Source organism: Coptis chinensis, chromosome 7, assembly GCF_015680905.1.
Source record: "Coptis chinensis isolate HL-2020 chromosome 7, ASM1568090v1, whole genome shotgun sequence".
Classification (NCBI taxonomy): domain Eukaryota; kingdom Viridiplantae; phylum Streptophyta; class Magnoliopsida; order Ranunculales; family Ranunculaceae; genus Coptis; species Coptis chinensis.
In genome coordinates this window covers 96,525,667-96,540,383 of record NC_141462.1, presented here as the reverse complement: position 1 = coordinate 96,540,383, position 14,717 = coordinate 96,525,667, and the positions used below count along the sequence as shown (strand labels likewise).

At 37.6% G+C, this 14,717-nt stretch overlaps 1 pseudogene across 1 annotated transcript; it reads left to right on the top strand.

Annotated features, from left to right (window-relative positions):
- Positions 1-1,324: 1,324 nt before the first annotated feature.
- On the top strand, positions 1,325-11,260 carry LOC147490318 (phospholipid-transporting ATPase 1-like; annotated as a pseudogene). The gene is made up of 8 exons (XR_015201079.1): positions 1,325-3,552; positions 4,820-5,156; positions 5,513-6,253; positions 6,423-6,548; positions 6,691-6,923; positions 8,020-8,478; positions 8,562-8,859; positions 10,619-11,260. The product of XR_015201079.1 is annotated as a phospholipid-transporting ATPase 1-like (transcript).
- The last annotated feature ends 3,457 nt before the right edge of the window (positions 11,261-14,717 follow it).

Below are 14,717 nucleotides of genomic sequence, written 5' to 3'. Positions count from 1 at the left end.
GATTGTTGATTTGTGGAATGAATGATAATGGATTGTAGATTGAGTTGATATGAATTTGTATGTGAAAAGAAGAATAAGATTTATCAATTTTTGCGTGCAATGCATTTGGGGCAATGAGTTTCTGATCCGTCTATTTAATTAAAGCGGAGACGGAGGAGGCGATATAGTTTACGCGTTTGTACAATAATAACCAACATACGACATAAACTATACCGTTTGTATCCCGAAACTTATTATGGCAGCTGCTAGCGAATGTCTTAATTTTGGCTGAGTTTTTTACTCCTTCCAAATTTAAGACCCTTTTAGTAGCTCCATTGGAATGACAATTTTGTGATTAGAGTGTTATATTTGTCTTTAGCGACTCATATAGCCCCATTGGCCTTGCTTTCTAAACAGAATTCATATAACCCCCGTTACATTATGAGGAATATATGAGATTTGATTGGATAACTGGAGTAGTAATATCAACAAGAAATAAGCCAAAAGGCCCAATTTGAAATTTTAATCATTTAGGACAATTTGGGTTTTGAAACCATTGATAAGGACATTTTTTTGGCTTATAACTTTAGAAAAACCAAATTTCACGTTTTAATTATTAATAAGGACGGACTTGACTTTTTATTTTACACTTTCCAATTTTTATGTTTGGTATTGCATGATCTTCGCAGATACCGAAGTGGTATGCATTGACACTTTGCATACAATTTTCTTTGTGATGTTTGGGTAGCTCATATAGCATAAAGAGGTAGTATTGGACACACCTTGCATCTATTTTCTTTAATGATGTTTGGTATCGTTAATACATGGATACCTCGATATACCAAGAGGTTGTATCGACCGACACTTGTGCATAATATTTTCTTTGTGATGTTTGGTATATGACCGACGCCTATCATACATGCAAGATAAGATATATCTTAAAAGATTGGATAATTGGAGGACAAAAGTCAATATTGTCAAAGAGTATTTTTGAAATGCGGGTGGGTTTTTTGGTTCTTTATTTCGGAATTTTGTCCTTTTTAGTTTTGTCCCCTAATATCAATTACTTTTAGCAAATCATATTGTTTTCCAACTAATAACAAATACTAGATTACATAAATAAATAAATAAAAAGGCTAAATCAATAAAAAAAAAAAATGGAAGCAAAAAGTCAAGATGGTTTAACAAAAAAAAGTCCCAAAGTTTTTTCGGTTACTAAAAAAAATAAAAATAAAAATAAAATCCCAAAGTTGTTATTTGGGTCAAGGATTCAATTAATCTCCTTTGATCCGATATCTGTTGAAAAACTCAAAAAGTCCTATTAAATAGGGTGAATTGGCAAACAAAACAAAATAACTTATATAGGATTAGGACCAACTCCCAAAACTCCTAATTTAAAAAAAAAAAATTAGAGTATTTTCGTGTGGTCCCCTGCGTTGAGAAACAAAACCAGAAAGCAGTTGCAGACCAGACTATAAAAAGACACCCGTCACACCAGCCCAATTTCATGCTTTGCCACCCACTCACTCTCTCTCTCTCATTCATTCATGCAAACATTTACGTTTCCTCAATTCCTCCCACTTTATGAACCCTAATAATTAATTCTTCTTTCCAAAAAAAATATATATATATATATTTTTGCACTTAAGCAACTCGAATACAAACAGAAATCTCTCTCTCTCTATCTACGCTGGCACCACTTACTAATGACTTGACGCTGACTGAAAAGTTTGTACTTTATTTATTTATTAATATTTATTATGAAAAGTAATGATTTAGTTTTCAGTGCATTAATACATCTGTGTCAGGTTCATTTACACGAAATTCGAGACGATAAGATTTGATATTCTTTGATTGGTTCTGAAATTCTCCATTTTATATATTTGTTAAAAAGTGTTAGGAATTGGTTGGGTAAAATTAGGAGGAATGGGGATGGAATGTGTGGGAAAGGCAGCAGCTGGAATTCCTAATAGGAGAATTGGTACTAGTCCTATGATTTTGTAGGTTTTGTTCCTACAATGTGTTGTATGGAGGATTATTTATGACTTCTGGTCAGCCATTGCTATCGATAACATCGGATTCCCCAGATTTGAAATCGTTGGGTTGTCATTTTGAGGACAACACTGAATACTTTACATTTGATACTAACTTAGTTGGAGATGATAGAAAAGTAGTATCTAGGGGAACCATGGATGTGGAAATGCTGGGGTTTGAAGATTCTAGTTCGGAAAAGGAGAAGCGAGGTCGACACAAGAATGGGGAGTGTGAGGAGGAGAATGCGAGATTGATTTATGTTAATGATGCGAGGAGGACAAATGACAAGTTTGAGTTCACAGGAAATGAGATTCGTACTAGCAAGTACACGATTATAAGCTTCTTGCCGAAAAATCTGTTTATTCAGTTCCACAGAGTTGCTTACTTGTATTTCCTAGCCATTGCTGTTCTGAACCAGCTCCCTCCACTTGCTGTGTTTGGAAGAACTGTATCACTATTTCCTCTACTGTTTGTCCTTTCGGTTACAGCTATCAAAGATGGCTATGAAGATTGGCGAAGACACAGGTCCGATCGGAAAGAGAATAACCGAGAGGCTCTAGTTCTTCAATATGGTCATTTCAGAATGAAGAAATGGAAGAAGATTCGGGCTGGTGAGGTTGTTAGAATATGTGCTAATGAGACAATTCCATGCGACATGGTTTTGTTAGGGACGAGCGATCCAAGCGGTATAGCATACATTCAGACGATGAATCTCGATGGCGAGTCAAACCTGAAGACAAGGTATGCTAGGCAGGAAACAAGTTCAATGGATTTTGAGGGGGGGAACATTTCGGGGCTGATCAGATGTGAGCAGCCCAATAGAAATATTTATGACTTCATGGCCAATATGGAATTCAGGGGGCATAAGTTTCCTCTTAGTCAATCAAACATCATCTTGCGTGGTTGCCAGCTAAAGAATACAGTGTGGGCAATTGGTGTTGTTGTCTATGCTGGGCAAGAGACAAAGGCAATGTTGAACAGTGCTGCATCTCCCTCGAAAAGGAGCAGACTGGAGACCTATATGAATAGGGAAACCCTTTGGTTATCTATTTTCTTTTGCTCATGTGTGGAGTCGTAATCGAGCTGGGATGGGCCTATGGCTTTTGCGCCATAAAGATAAGCTTGATATTTTACCTTATTACAGAAGAAGTTACATCACAAATGGGTTGAACAATGGGAAATATTACAGATATTATGGGTTACCTATGGAGACATTCTTCTCATTTTTGAGTTCTATAATAGTGTTTCAGATTATGATACCCATATCTTTGTATATTACAATGGAGTTAGTTCGGTTGGGACAGTCGTACTTCATGATTGAAGATGAGCAGATGTATGACCAAAGTACAAATTCCAGATTCCAGTGCAGATCATTAAATATCAATGAGGATCTAGGTCAGATTAGATACATCTTTTCAGATAAGACAGGGACACTGACTGAAAACAAAATGGAGTTTCGCAGAGCCATTGTGTATGGGAAGGATTATGGGAACTCCTTGCATGTTGGTGACGATCCATCGCAGGAAGAAGGCATTACAGGTACAATAATTTCTCTATTCACAAAAAAAATTGTTGGTCGGAATACTTGTTTTTGCTTCTGCCAAACACATTGTGACACTAGAATATATGCAATTCAGTGGCATACCTAGAAATTAACTTCCTAACAGAATTTATGTTGTCTTGAATTAAGTAGATGAAAAGGGAAAAGCAACCACTATTTTAATATTTTTATTACTTCGTGTTTACACGATATGTGCATACTAGTTTATTGCTTCCCTTCCTGAGTTAACGCCCTTTAATAAGAATTTTTTTTGTTATTGTTGCTTTTGTATACTATGCTGTTTTGAAATAAGAAGATAAAAAAGGAAAAGCAACCCCTGATTTTATTTCAGCATGTTTAGACCACATGTGCATGCTACTCTGTTGCCTCCTTTCCTTGCTGTGATATTCACATGCCTTTTTTTGTTTTTTTTTTACACCATTTCATTAGAATTGTATTGCGGTTTGTTGCTTGTACTGTACGTTCTATCTAGCAAAGAGGCTATATTATCCAACTCTACATCATTCAGTTCCGTCGTGAATTTGAATTCCAAAGTTGATCTTTCTCCTTTGAACGTGAGACTCTGCACGTCGCGAGTCACTCTCTCAATAGATAGGAATTGGTTAAACTCCTCTCCTCCATGAACTCATCTTGAGCAGTCACTCTCTTTAAAATTGTGAAAGACAATGGACGATCTCCCACTCTCTCAACTCATCCCTCTGGCACCAAATCTGGCCAAGCTCATCCCACACATGGCAAACTTAGTTGATGACGCCAAGCACCCAGTAGACTCGTAAATCCTGTCCTAGCAAACCATCATAGATCCATAGCGAACTTCTCTATGCTCTAAAGGAAAATTTTAAGCTGGCCTTTATCCCCTGTTAAGTCCATTGTTCATGGTGGCATAAACAAGGATTGAAAATAGACTAGGAGACTGGAAAGCTTATATTCTTTAACGAATCCTTTAGCCCATCCTATCCAAGATTTAGGCAAGCATGTGATGTTGTGATCAGTGAATGCAAATGTTGTTATTTCCTTGTGGCTAACTAAACTATGAGGATGTCTTGGAATATTGTTTCTCTTCAGGAAGTTGTTTCCTACGCATCTAATTGTGTTGTTATACATATGAGCATTTAATTATCTAAGTGTCTGTGTATAAGAAAGTAAAAAACACCGGTTCTTTATTCTGTGCATATTGTATGCTGTAAACTAATGTCTGAGATCTCTCTTTTCTGAGCTCACAATATGGGTTTGTTATTCCAACAGGGGTTTCAGGAAGAAAAAGATGGAAGCTTAAATCTGAAATAACTGTTGACGATGAACTTGTTGCGCTACTGCATAAAGACTTAGATGGAAAGGAAAGGATTGCGGCTCATGAGTTTTTCCTTACATTGGCAGCTTGTAATACTGTGATTCCAATACTCAGCCGAAGTTCTTCTGGTTGTATGGGGGTTCAGATTCATGGAGATGTAGAAGCAATCGACTATCAGGGTGAATCTCCTGATGAACAAGCTCTTGTCACTGCTGCATCTGCTTATGGGTACACTCTAATTGAACGCACATCTGGGCACATTGTCATTGATGTGAATGGTGAGAAACAAAGGTAAACACTGAAACATTAGAAAGCGTACACTAATATTGTTAATGTGCTTTTATTGTTATCATTGTATTATTGTTACTTTTATCTGATTTGGGAAACTACCATTATTATATTAAATTCTGTATAAAAATGTTCAATTTTAGGACAATGTTCCTGCAAGAGAGGGGGTTAAAACACAAGAATGATACTTAAAAATTGGTGTAGATATAGGTGTGTAGATCTAGGGTGGCTTCTGTGTGACTTGTGAAATAGGTGAAGTTGGTGGCAGCTACTGCATAGTTCCTTTTTGTGACGCTTTCTGCCCCAATTTTTCTTTATTAAATCCAATCTTTCTCTACTTATCCAAATTTATATTCTAGGTTGGACGTACTGGGTCTGCATGAGTTTGATAGTGTCTTAAAGAGAATGTCAGTTGTTATTAGATTTCCCAACAATGCTGTGAAAGTTCTGGTGAAAGGTGCTGATACTTCAATGTTCAGTATTTTGGCAAAAGACACTGAAATTTCTGGTCACAGAATACCTGTGGCTGTCGATACTAGACAAGCTACACAACATTACTTGACTGATTATTCATCACAAGGTTTACGCACACTTGTTGTAGCGTCAAGGGATCTTACAGATGCGGAACTTGATGAGTGGCAGTTCAGTTATGAAGAAGCTAGCACTTCACTTACTGACAGAACCACGAAGCTGCGTCAAACTGCTGCGCTGATTGAATGTAGATTAAATCTTCTTGGAGCTACGGCTATTGAGGACAAACTACAAGAAGGTGTACCAGAAACTATTGAATCCCTCCGGCAAGCAGGTATCAAAGTCTGGGTTCTTACTGGAGATAAGCAGGAGACTGCAATTTCAATTGGAATCTCTTGCAAACTTTTGACCTCAGATATGCAGCAGATTATCATAAATGGTTATTCAGAAGACGAATGCAGAAATCTTTTGGCTGACGCGAAAACTAAATATGGAGTGAAACCAGCAGGTTATAAGAACAAGAATATCGAATTGCAAAAAGATGTGCCAGGTGTGCTGAATACTCCACTAGCACTTATAATTGACGGGAACAGTCTTGTCTACATCTTGGAAAAAGATCTCGAACGAGAGGCATGATTCATTTCCTTCTTATTTCTTACCCTTTTCATATTCAAAACCTTCATATTTTAGCATAATTGGGCTGATTGAAAGGCTATTATCTTAAAATATCAGTTGAACTGCTTCTAATTCTTAAGCAATTTAGTAATCATTATCTGATCTAGAGCATGTGTTATCTACAGCTTTTGATCTGGCAATTTCCTGTAAGGTTGTGCTTTGCTGTCGTGTTGCTCCTCTTCAGAAGGCTGGTATTGTTGATCTAATTAAGAGCAGGACCGATGACATGACACTGGCAATAGGGCGATGGTAAGTTTATTATATGCTTTGCTTCATTCTGACTTTAGGTTTGAACTTTGTGAGCCATGTGCTGGAAAGTCTGCCTCTGCCATCAGCACCTTTTATTGTTTGAGTAGATTTCTCTATGACAGTTGAGCTTTCCTGCTTATAGAAAATATTCTGCAGGGGCTAATGATGTCTCAATGATTCAAATGGCGGATGTTGGTGTTGGAATTTGTGGTCAGGAAGGGCGTCAGCGGTTATGGCATCAGATTTTGCAATGGGACAGTTCCGGTTTTTGAAAAGATTACTCCTTGTGCATGGGCATTGGAATTATCAGCGTGTTGGTTATTTGGTTTTGTACAACTTCTATCGCAATGCTGTGTTTGTATTGATGTTGTTCTGGTATGCTGTTCCTCCTGATATGTCTATTCTGTTGATTTTCCTTGAGAGACAGATAAATTTAAGCTTGCAGAAACATTATTTATTCTGGATACTTTATTAGACATATCCAGCCAAGAAGTAGAATTGATATGACAAATTGATTGAGAATTTACTTATTTATTTGGTTTTGTTTTTGCCCATTTTTTTCTATGTGATTAATAATATACACGAACCAAAATTTAACCTGAACCATTATAAAATATCACATAACTTTAGTGTATCTGTTGCCTACTGTTATAACTGTAGAATTTAATTAGTAGGGAACCAAACTTAGGGAGGTAATGGATAGTGCTCAGCGGATGACAATTGCTGAGAGTTGATGCTTTTTGCCCCCTCACATGGTATTCTTTCATAAAACTGATGATGGTTATCTGAAGCCTTAATCCAATTAGTGTGTGGTTTGAGAGAATCACAGCCCCCCAAAACTGTATGCCCCTCTAGCACCTCCTCATTCCTCAACTAGTTTTATCCTAAAAGTTTGTTTTCTTTCTAAATTCAAGATACCTTATCATATGAGATACTTCTACTGAGAATCAAGTAATCAAGTAATCTGCAAAGTAGATTAGGTTCTGCGATGAGTTGGTTATGGACTTATGGTCAAGACTGTCGATTGGGGAAGTGTGGGCTTTGGCTATACCCAGTTTCAGGAAACTCGATGTTCTGGTAAAGTTTCAAAATTGACATCCTATACTGGCTAACTTAGCAGATTACAATTTTCTTCATAAGTTTGTTAGTAGGTTGAATAGGTCTTCACTTTTCACTGAACCTATAATATATAATTGCATAATTAGGAAGTGCTTTCTCCTTTGTCGATATTTGATTTTCATCTTATAATTGCTAGTTTATATGTATATTGCATGCTAGATACTCAGACCTGTAACAAGTTGATTGCTGATACTATTGTTATTAGCTTGTAAATTAGAACTTGAATATGATGTGGAATATTTGTTTCAGTTTAATTTGTTTATCCCTTGTATTCACGGATTATGTTTATGTTTTAGCTGCTTTAACCCTTCTATTTGTCGGTTCTTCTCAATTGAAAGTTGTTTATCTGCAGGTATATATTGTGTACAGACTTTTCAACCTCATCTGCACTAACAGACTGGAGTAGCATGTTATACTCTATTATCTATACTTCTGTCCCTACAATTGTTGTGGGTATTCTAGACAAGGATTTAAGTCATAGGGCGCTGCTCCAGTTTCCTAAACTCTATACCTCAGGGCATAGGCATGAAAGTTATAACATGAAGCTCTTCTGGATTACAATGATTGACACAATGTGGCAAAGCCTTGTTCTCTTCTATATACCTGTATTCATATATGAGGATAGCACAATTGACATTTGGAGTCTTGGAAGTCTATGGACAATTGCAGTTGTTGTCCTTGTGAATATTCACTTAGCAATGGACATTCAACGTTGGCTTTTGATCACTCATGTTGCTACCTGGGGATCTATATTCATCACTTTTGGCTGTATAGTAATTTTGGATTCGATTCCTATATTCCCCAATTACGGGTTAGTTTGGTCATTTGAATATTTTATTTACTTGTGCTGAAACTTTAATTTGCAGTGCTTATGGAGTTATGTACTTTTTGCAGGACAATTTATCATCTTGTGAAGTCGCCTACTTATTGGCTCGCCATTTTACTTGTAACAATCTTGGCTCTGCTCCCCCGTCTTCTTCTGAAAGTTATACATCAATTTTTTTGGCCTTCAGATATCCAGATAGCCAGAGAAGCTGAAATATTGAGACGGCCTAACCATTTGCGAACCAAAACATATCAAGGTTCAACTTGACATGTATATTAATGTGTTATAGACAGACCCTAATTTCATTGGACTTGGAGTTCATCCATCACACCATGTGCTTATGGAGCTTGTCTTGGAAAATATATGGTAAATACGCGCCTCCAATTTTTTGGTTCTTTTATTTGATCTTAGAAATATTTTTTTAGGCAAGACAGTAAACATGAATCTCTTTAGCGTGAATAATGATGCTGACTTTCTGAGTTAATGTTTTGAATGTAATGCATATTATTCTGATGATAGATCCTGTCCGAGTCTTTTTCTTTTTTGGATTGGTAAAAGTGTAGATATCTTATATAAGAAAGTGAAGAATGTAGGTACATTACAAGTACACATGAGAGGAAAAAACACAAAAAGAAAAATATGTCATGTTGAAACAGTAACATGTGCCCATCAACGAATCCCATCTGAAGTCATATTTGCCAAAACGTGTATCCCTTCCCGTCTCTTAAACCAAAGAATTATCAACCCTTCGATAGAAATGATAATTTCCTCGGCCAATGGTGAACTATCTTCAAAATATCTTCAATTCCTCTCCACATTCTACTTGCGCCAGAGCTTCCTGTTTGAGTTTTAGACTCCTGGTAGGAATTGCTTTTTGCTTGTCCTCCTTTGTTTTAAAATATAGGACACAGTTTTTCAGGTGAACGAGTCTTATAGTTAGCGTGGTCTTTATACATCTTAAGTCACCCTACTGCACACATCACTCCAACACGCTCTGGGACATAACTCTACGGCCTTATGGCACCTCCAGTGCACTGCTTGCCCCTTGTCCCTAGCACCCGCTACTTGTGTTATCCAAAACACCAAAAAGAAACTTATTTTACATTTTGACAAAAAAAAATGTTTGAAACTGGAGAGTTGGAGTCATTTGAAATTATTAGTGTTTTTTTAACAATAACAAATGGAAAAAGGTGGCAAAGTCATAATCCACCTTTCACAGTTCATAGTTGTAAAATTCAGGAGATAATGGGGTTCTGCTTTTGTAATTTCCCCCTTCTGTAGACCCTCCCTCTGTTTTTGTACCACTTTTCATTTTCACAATATATGTTGCTCGGTGAAACTGAAATTGTATTAATAGAGCAATGGCGGCTAAAGAAGAAAGAGGAAACATTACATTTAAGAAAACCCAAACTGAAATCCCTCCCATGTCTAAGTGTAACAAACAATCCCACCTAATCACAAATTGCTCAACGGGCCCCTAAGCTTTCTGAGTTCTTTATACCACTGAAATATGAAAGCCGTCACAGAAAAAATGAGCTTTCTTGTTGCAGATACTCCCTTTATTTATCTACCAAAAAACGAATATACTCCCTTTAAAATGTCTCCAGTTCCATGAATCTACAACTTATAAGAAGTTGGCAGCCTTCACATATTTTTGAGTTATTTGGAGATAGTTTTAGGTTGGCATCTTGACTAGAGCATGGTAATTGCCATTCTCCTACTCCGTGTGTGTGAATAAATGTTTTGGAAAAGTTGTTTGTATGGTGATAGTTGTAATGAGACCAACCTACCCGAAACTGACATGACAAGTCATTATCTGCCTGAATGGGTTCCTTTTACAGGAACTTTTCCACGAGGCATACTGGAAAAGTATTAGGTCTTCGCAAATAGCAAATGCCAAATATTAGGACAACATTTTGTGTCCAGGTTTGTTTATTGCACATTACCCCCATCACACGATGAGATTGCCTTTGAAGTGTTATTCCCCCCCCCACCCACCCACCCCCACCCCCACACCCAAAGTCATTTCTAATCACACGATGAGATTGCCTTTGAAGTGTTATTTTTTTGCTTCCTCAATCACAGTATGAGACAATGATATATGCTAATTAGTTGTCTTTTCCAGGAGTGATCTTCATTTGACAGATGATCAAGCAATGACGGGACTCAGAGCTTACCAGAAAAATGTAAATGACGGGACTCGGAGCTTACCAGAAAAATGTAAATGACGGGAATCAGAGCTTATCAGAGTAATCAGGTGTAGAAATGAAACTTAGATTCTTTGGTTTGGCAAGGAAGAAACTCCAAAGTTATCAGGAAACATATTTCAGATGTGTCGAGGCAGCAGAGGTAGATGGTGAAGTGAACTGCAGGTGGGAGGGTGGGTAGGGCGCTTCTTGTAGAATGCCACTGAGGAGAATTTTTTTATTCCAACGAAGAGCTAAAGCAGCACCCTCTTCATCTTTCTCACGGTAGAGCAGATATACAAGTTGCCCGTCTCAAAGGGATGATACACGCACAGGCATATTACAACTAATGAAATTGTATATTCTGTATTTCTACTCCATTATTTTGGTTAGTTGGTGCCAAAAGTCCAAAGGTTCTGAACTTATGTATCTTTGGTTGTTAGATTAAAGATATGGCCTCAGCAGGGTTTTGAGACGGACCCATTCAGACCTGGGTTTGTTCCTGTTTGTGTGCTTGTGTATGGATGTGACATTTATGGGTCACTCTTTTTGGTCTTCAATACGAATGTGCTTATAAATTTCTTGTGGTGTGTTAGACCAAGTTCTTTCCTTTGTGCTCTTTAAGGATTGTTCTGTTGCCAAATTTCAGGGCTTAGGCCTTAGGATATTAAGATTTTGTCAAAAGAGGGAATACAGATCGAAGTCATTATGGGAGCCAAAACAGACTGTTTGTCTAATTCTTCTGGTTTTACTTGTGGTTTCAAATATCAGTGAATTACCGAAAACACATATATATATATATAGCCCCGCTCTTATAGGGACGTCTATATATATATATACTAGAATTTAACCCGTGGCTATGCCACTCAAGTCATTATGGATGTAAAAATTACATCTAGTCTTCGTGGAGGCGATAAAAAATTGCATATGTTTCCAAATAATCGTACAGAATTGATCTAACTTGAATGACATTTTTACAATACGAATGTATAGTAATGTTCTCAGCTTGGCCAGAGGCATCGTAATGTTCCCACCACTTCTCATGCCACTCATCACCCATTCTATGCTTCCCCCACTTGTCTGCAGTTTTCTCCATATATAGACTAAGAGTTAACGATAAAAAAGTGATATAATCAGCCCTACCTTACTCACAAACTTCCATTTATCTCATGAGTAAAACTATATCATATATGGGAATAAAATGGCTTATTAATGTTATTATGCTGTTATAGGCGCCATAAACTTACCTTAGAGCATCTCTAGGTGGACGCATTCTTGGTCGCATTCTTCAAATTTGAAGAAATGCGTCGGAATTTCCCGGAATTCCAACTCTAGGTGGTCGCATTCGTGGTCGCATCACCTGCTTGTTCGCATTGTTGTTCGCAAATTTGGCAATTTGGATGCGGATGCGGAGCGACATTAGTAATGTCGCGCGCCATTGCAAATGTCACCCCAAGTTTTTTTTTGACTTTGACCCAAGACGGTGCCGGTGTAAGAATGATTGGCGCCACTACTAATGTCGCGCAAGTTATTTTTTTTAAACTTTTTTAATTTGGTGCGACATTAGTACTGGCGCGTGAGTTTTTTTTTGAATTTGGGAGGCGGCGGTGGTAAATGTAGCGACATTATCTTGGCCGCGCCCGATTAATGTCAAGCAGTGGGTCCCCAATGAATTTTGCGACCACGAATTTGCGACCACCTAGAGTTGGTTGAAATTTGCTATCAGATTCTGTGGTAGTATTCTTCAAATTTGAAGAGTATGCTACCACCACCTAGAGATGCTCTTAAGTCCATAAAGCTCGAGCAAGCACTTCATCTGCAAATCTTCACCTCTACTTGGAGGCAACTCTATCTGTTTCAAAGTTATGTGTAACTTAGTCATTAACATAGAATACATACATTAATGGCTGCAAAGATGACAAAGCTCGGTCTCCAAGACGTGGGCTGACAAAATTAAGGTCCTCCTGCAATCCTTTTAGTGGTGGATCATAAGAGTCGATGTATTGAACCAACCTGCAGTTGAAAAATGATAAAACTAACAACATCTTATAAAAAAAACAGTATGAACCAAAAGGAACCTTTCAATGTGAAGTGTCCGTGATTAAGTTTATTCATGGCTTATTCGTTATGTAACAGGACATGATTCTCACTTCAAATATATTCATTGATTGGTGTAAGTGATGATCGACACCTCTATATATGAGGTATCCGGGGCTCTGGGCATGTGGCGTGGGACGGGATAGTCAATAGTGGCGATGATTCTCGTGTATAAAAATGGACGACCAACGGCTCGCCGGCTTTAGGAACTATCGAAGGTTATGTAATGCGTGATCTTGAGTTCATCAAAGTTTGCGTGCACTGGGCCAACACAGTTACTTGTTCTTAGATCCCAAGCCCGGAGGTTAGGAATTAGGACTTACTTTCAGCCGGGTCCCGGATAGAAACCTAGCCAATAAAAGCCTATAAGTCTATAACTTCCAACTATCGCCAATCACTTCCATGTCCCTAAAACCCTTGCTTGGGCGCCAAGCGTTGGCACTAATCTATCTACTTCTTACGTGCGTGGAACTTTGGGCAAAACACTTTGTTGAAACTTCGTAAATGCACGGCCTTTGAGGCTTTTGAGGACAGAGGAATGCTTTGTTAATTGATGCATCCTCCATTTGCTTGGTTTTTTTTATGAGACCTATGTTTTTTATGTTTCGTTTTGTTTTGTTGTTGTTTTTTCCCCTCGAGAAAGGAAAAAGGAAAATTGTGCTAAAAAAATAGATGTTGAGAGTCGGGCTTCAATGCTTCTAAAGCGTGAGAGCTTTATATAGCCTTGGATATATATCATATGAGATATATCATATGGCCCGAGTAAAAGCTTCGGATATATATATATATATATATATATATATATATATATATATATATATATATATATATATATCTATGAGGATTAATATACTATCTTGTATTATTAACTTGTTAGCGTCCGATTAATATATATATCTATGAGGATTAATATCATCTTGTATTAAGCTGTTAGTCCGTCCGATTAATATATATATCTATGAGGATTAATATCTTGTTAGCCCGGCCGTCGGATGTCTTGATTGTGATTAGCTGTTAGCCGTCCGATGTAGGCTTCACACAAAGAGCTTAAAGACCAAGCTGTTTTATATATCTATGAGGATTAATATACTGTTAGCCGTCAGATGTATTGACTGTATTAACTGTTAGCCGTCCGATGTAGGCTTCACACAAAGAGCTTAAAGACCAAGCTGTTTTATTATATAGATATATATCAGCCACTAATTCATTGTTGAAATGCACTTTTTGATAGGATGTCACGGCAGGATGTCACAGTTAGGATGTCACCCTATATATATATATCATTCAGTTTTGCACTTTTGCTGAAAGAATGATCCCTGCCTGGAATTTGTATTTCACATTCATATGGATTATTTAGAACGGGAGAGCCCTATCCCCTAGGTATCTGACATTATAGGTTTTACGATGCCGTGAGATCCCTAACCACAGCCTTATACTGCCTCTAGTTTTCTGCCCGCTCATTGCACACATGATCAGTCAATGCGCTGGTATGCTTAGTCTAGCAGGTGTTATCATATCAAGCACAATCAGACAGAAACTATGACGAGAAATATAAGCAACACAAAAGTTGAACACATTTGATTGAGAAGCACATACCGTCATAATTGGATTTATTTTGTTGTGCCGCAAGTAGATGGAGTGTTCAACAAAATGGAGCAAGGCAGCTCACATTAACTCTACCCTCAAGACCTTCTACCCTGGACGTACGAATGGGAAAAGGCAGAAGCCCTTGAGGGAGAGTGAATGTACAATGCCTTGTTATGTTACTTACATAACCATGCTTTTTCATGCCTTCTCTTCCTATGCGAATTAGTTCACACCTTTGCATCTGGTTATAGATGACAAGGGTCTGAATGCTTATATAAGCTTTGTTCATCTCTGTTCGTTTCATGGGAAAGATCAAGAAGCATTTCCATGATTCTTAGATAACAAATTATCATA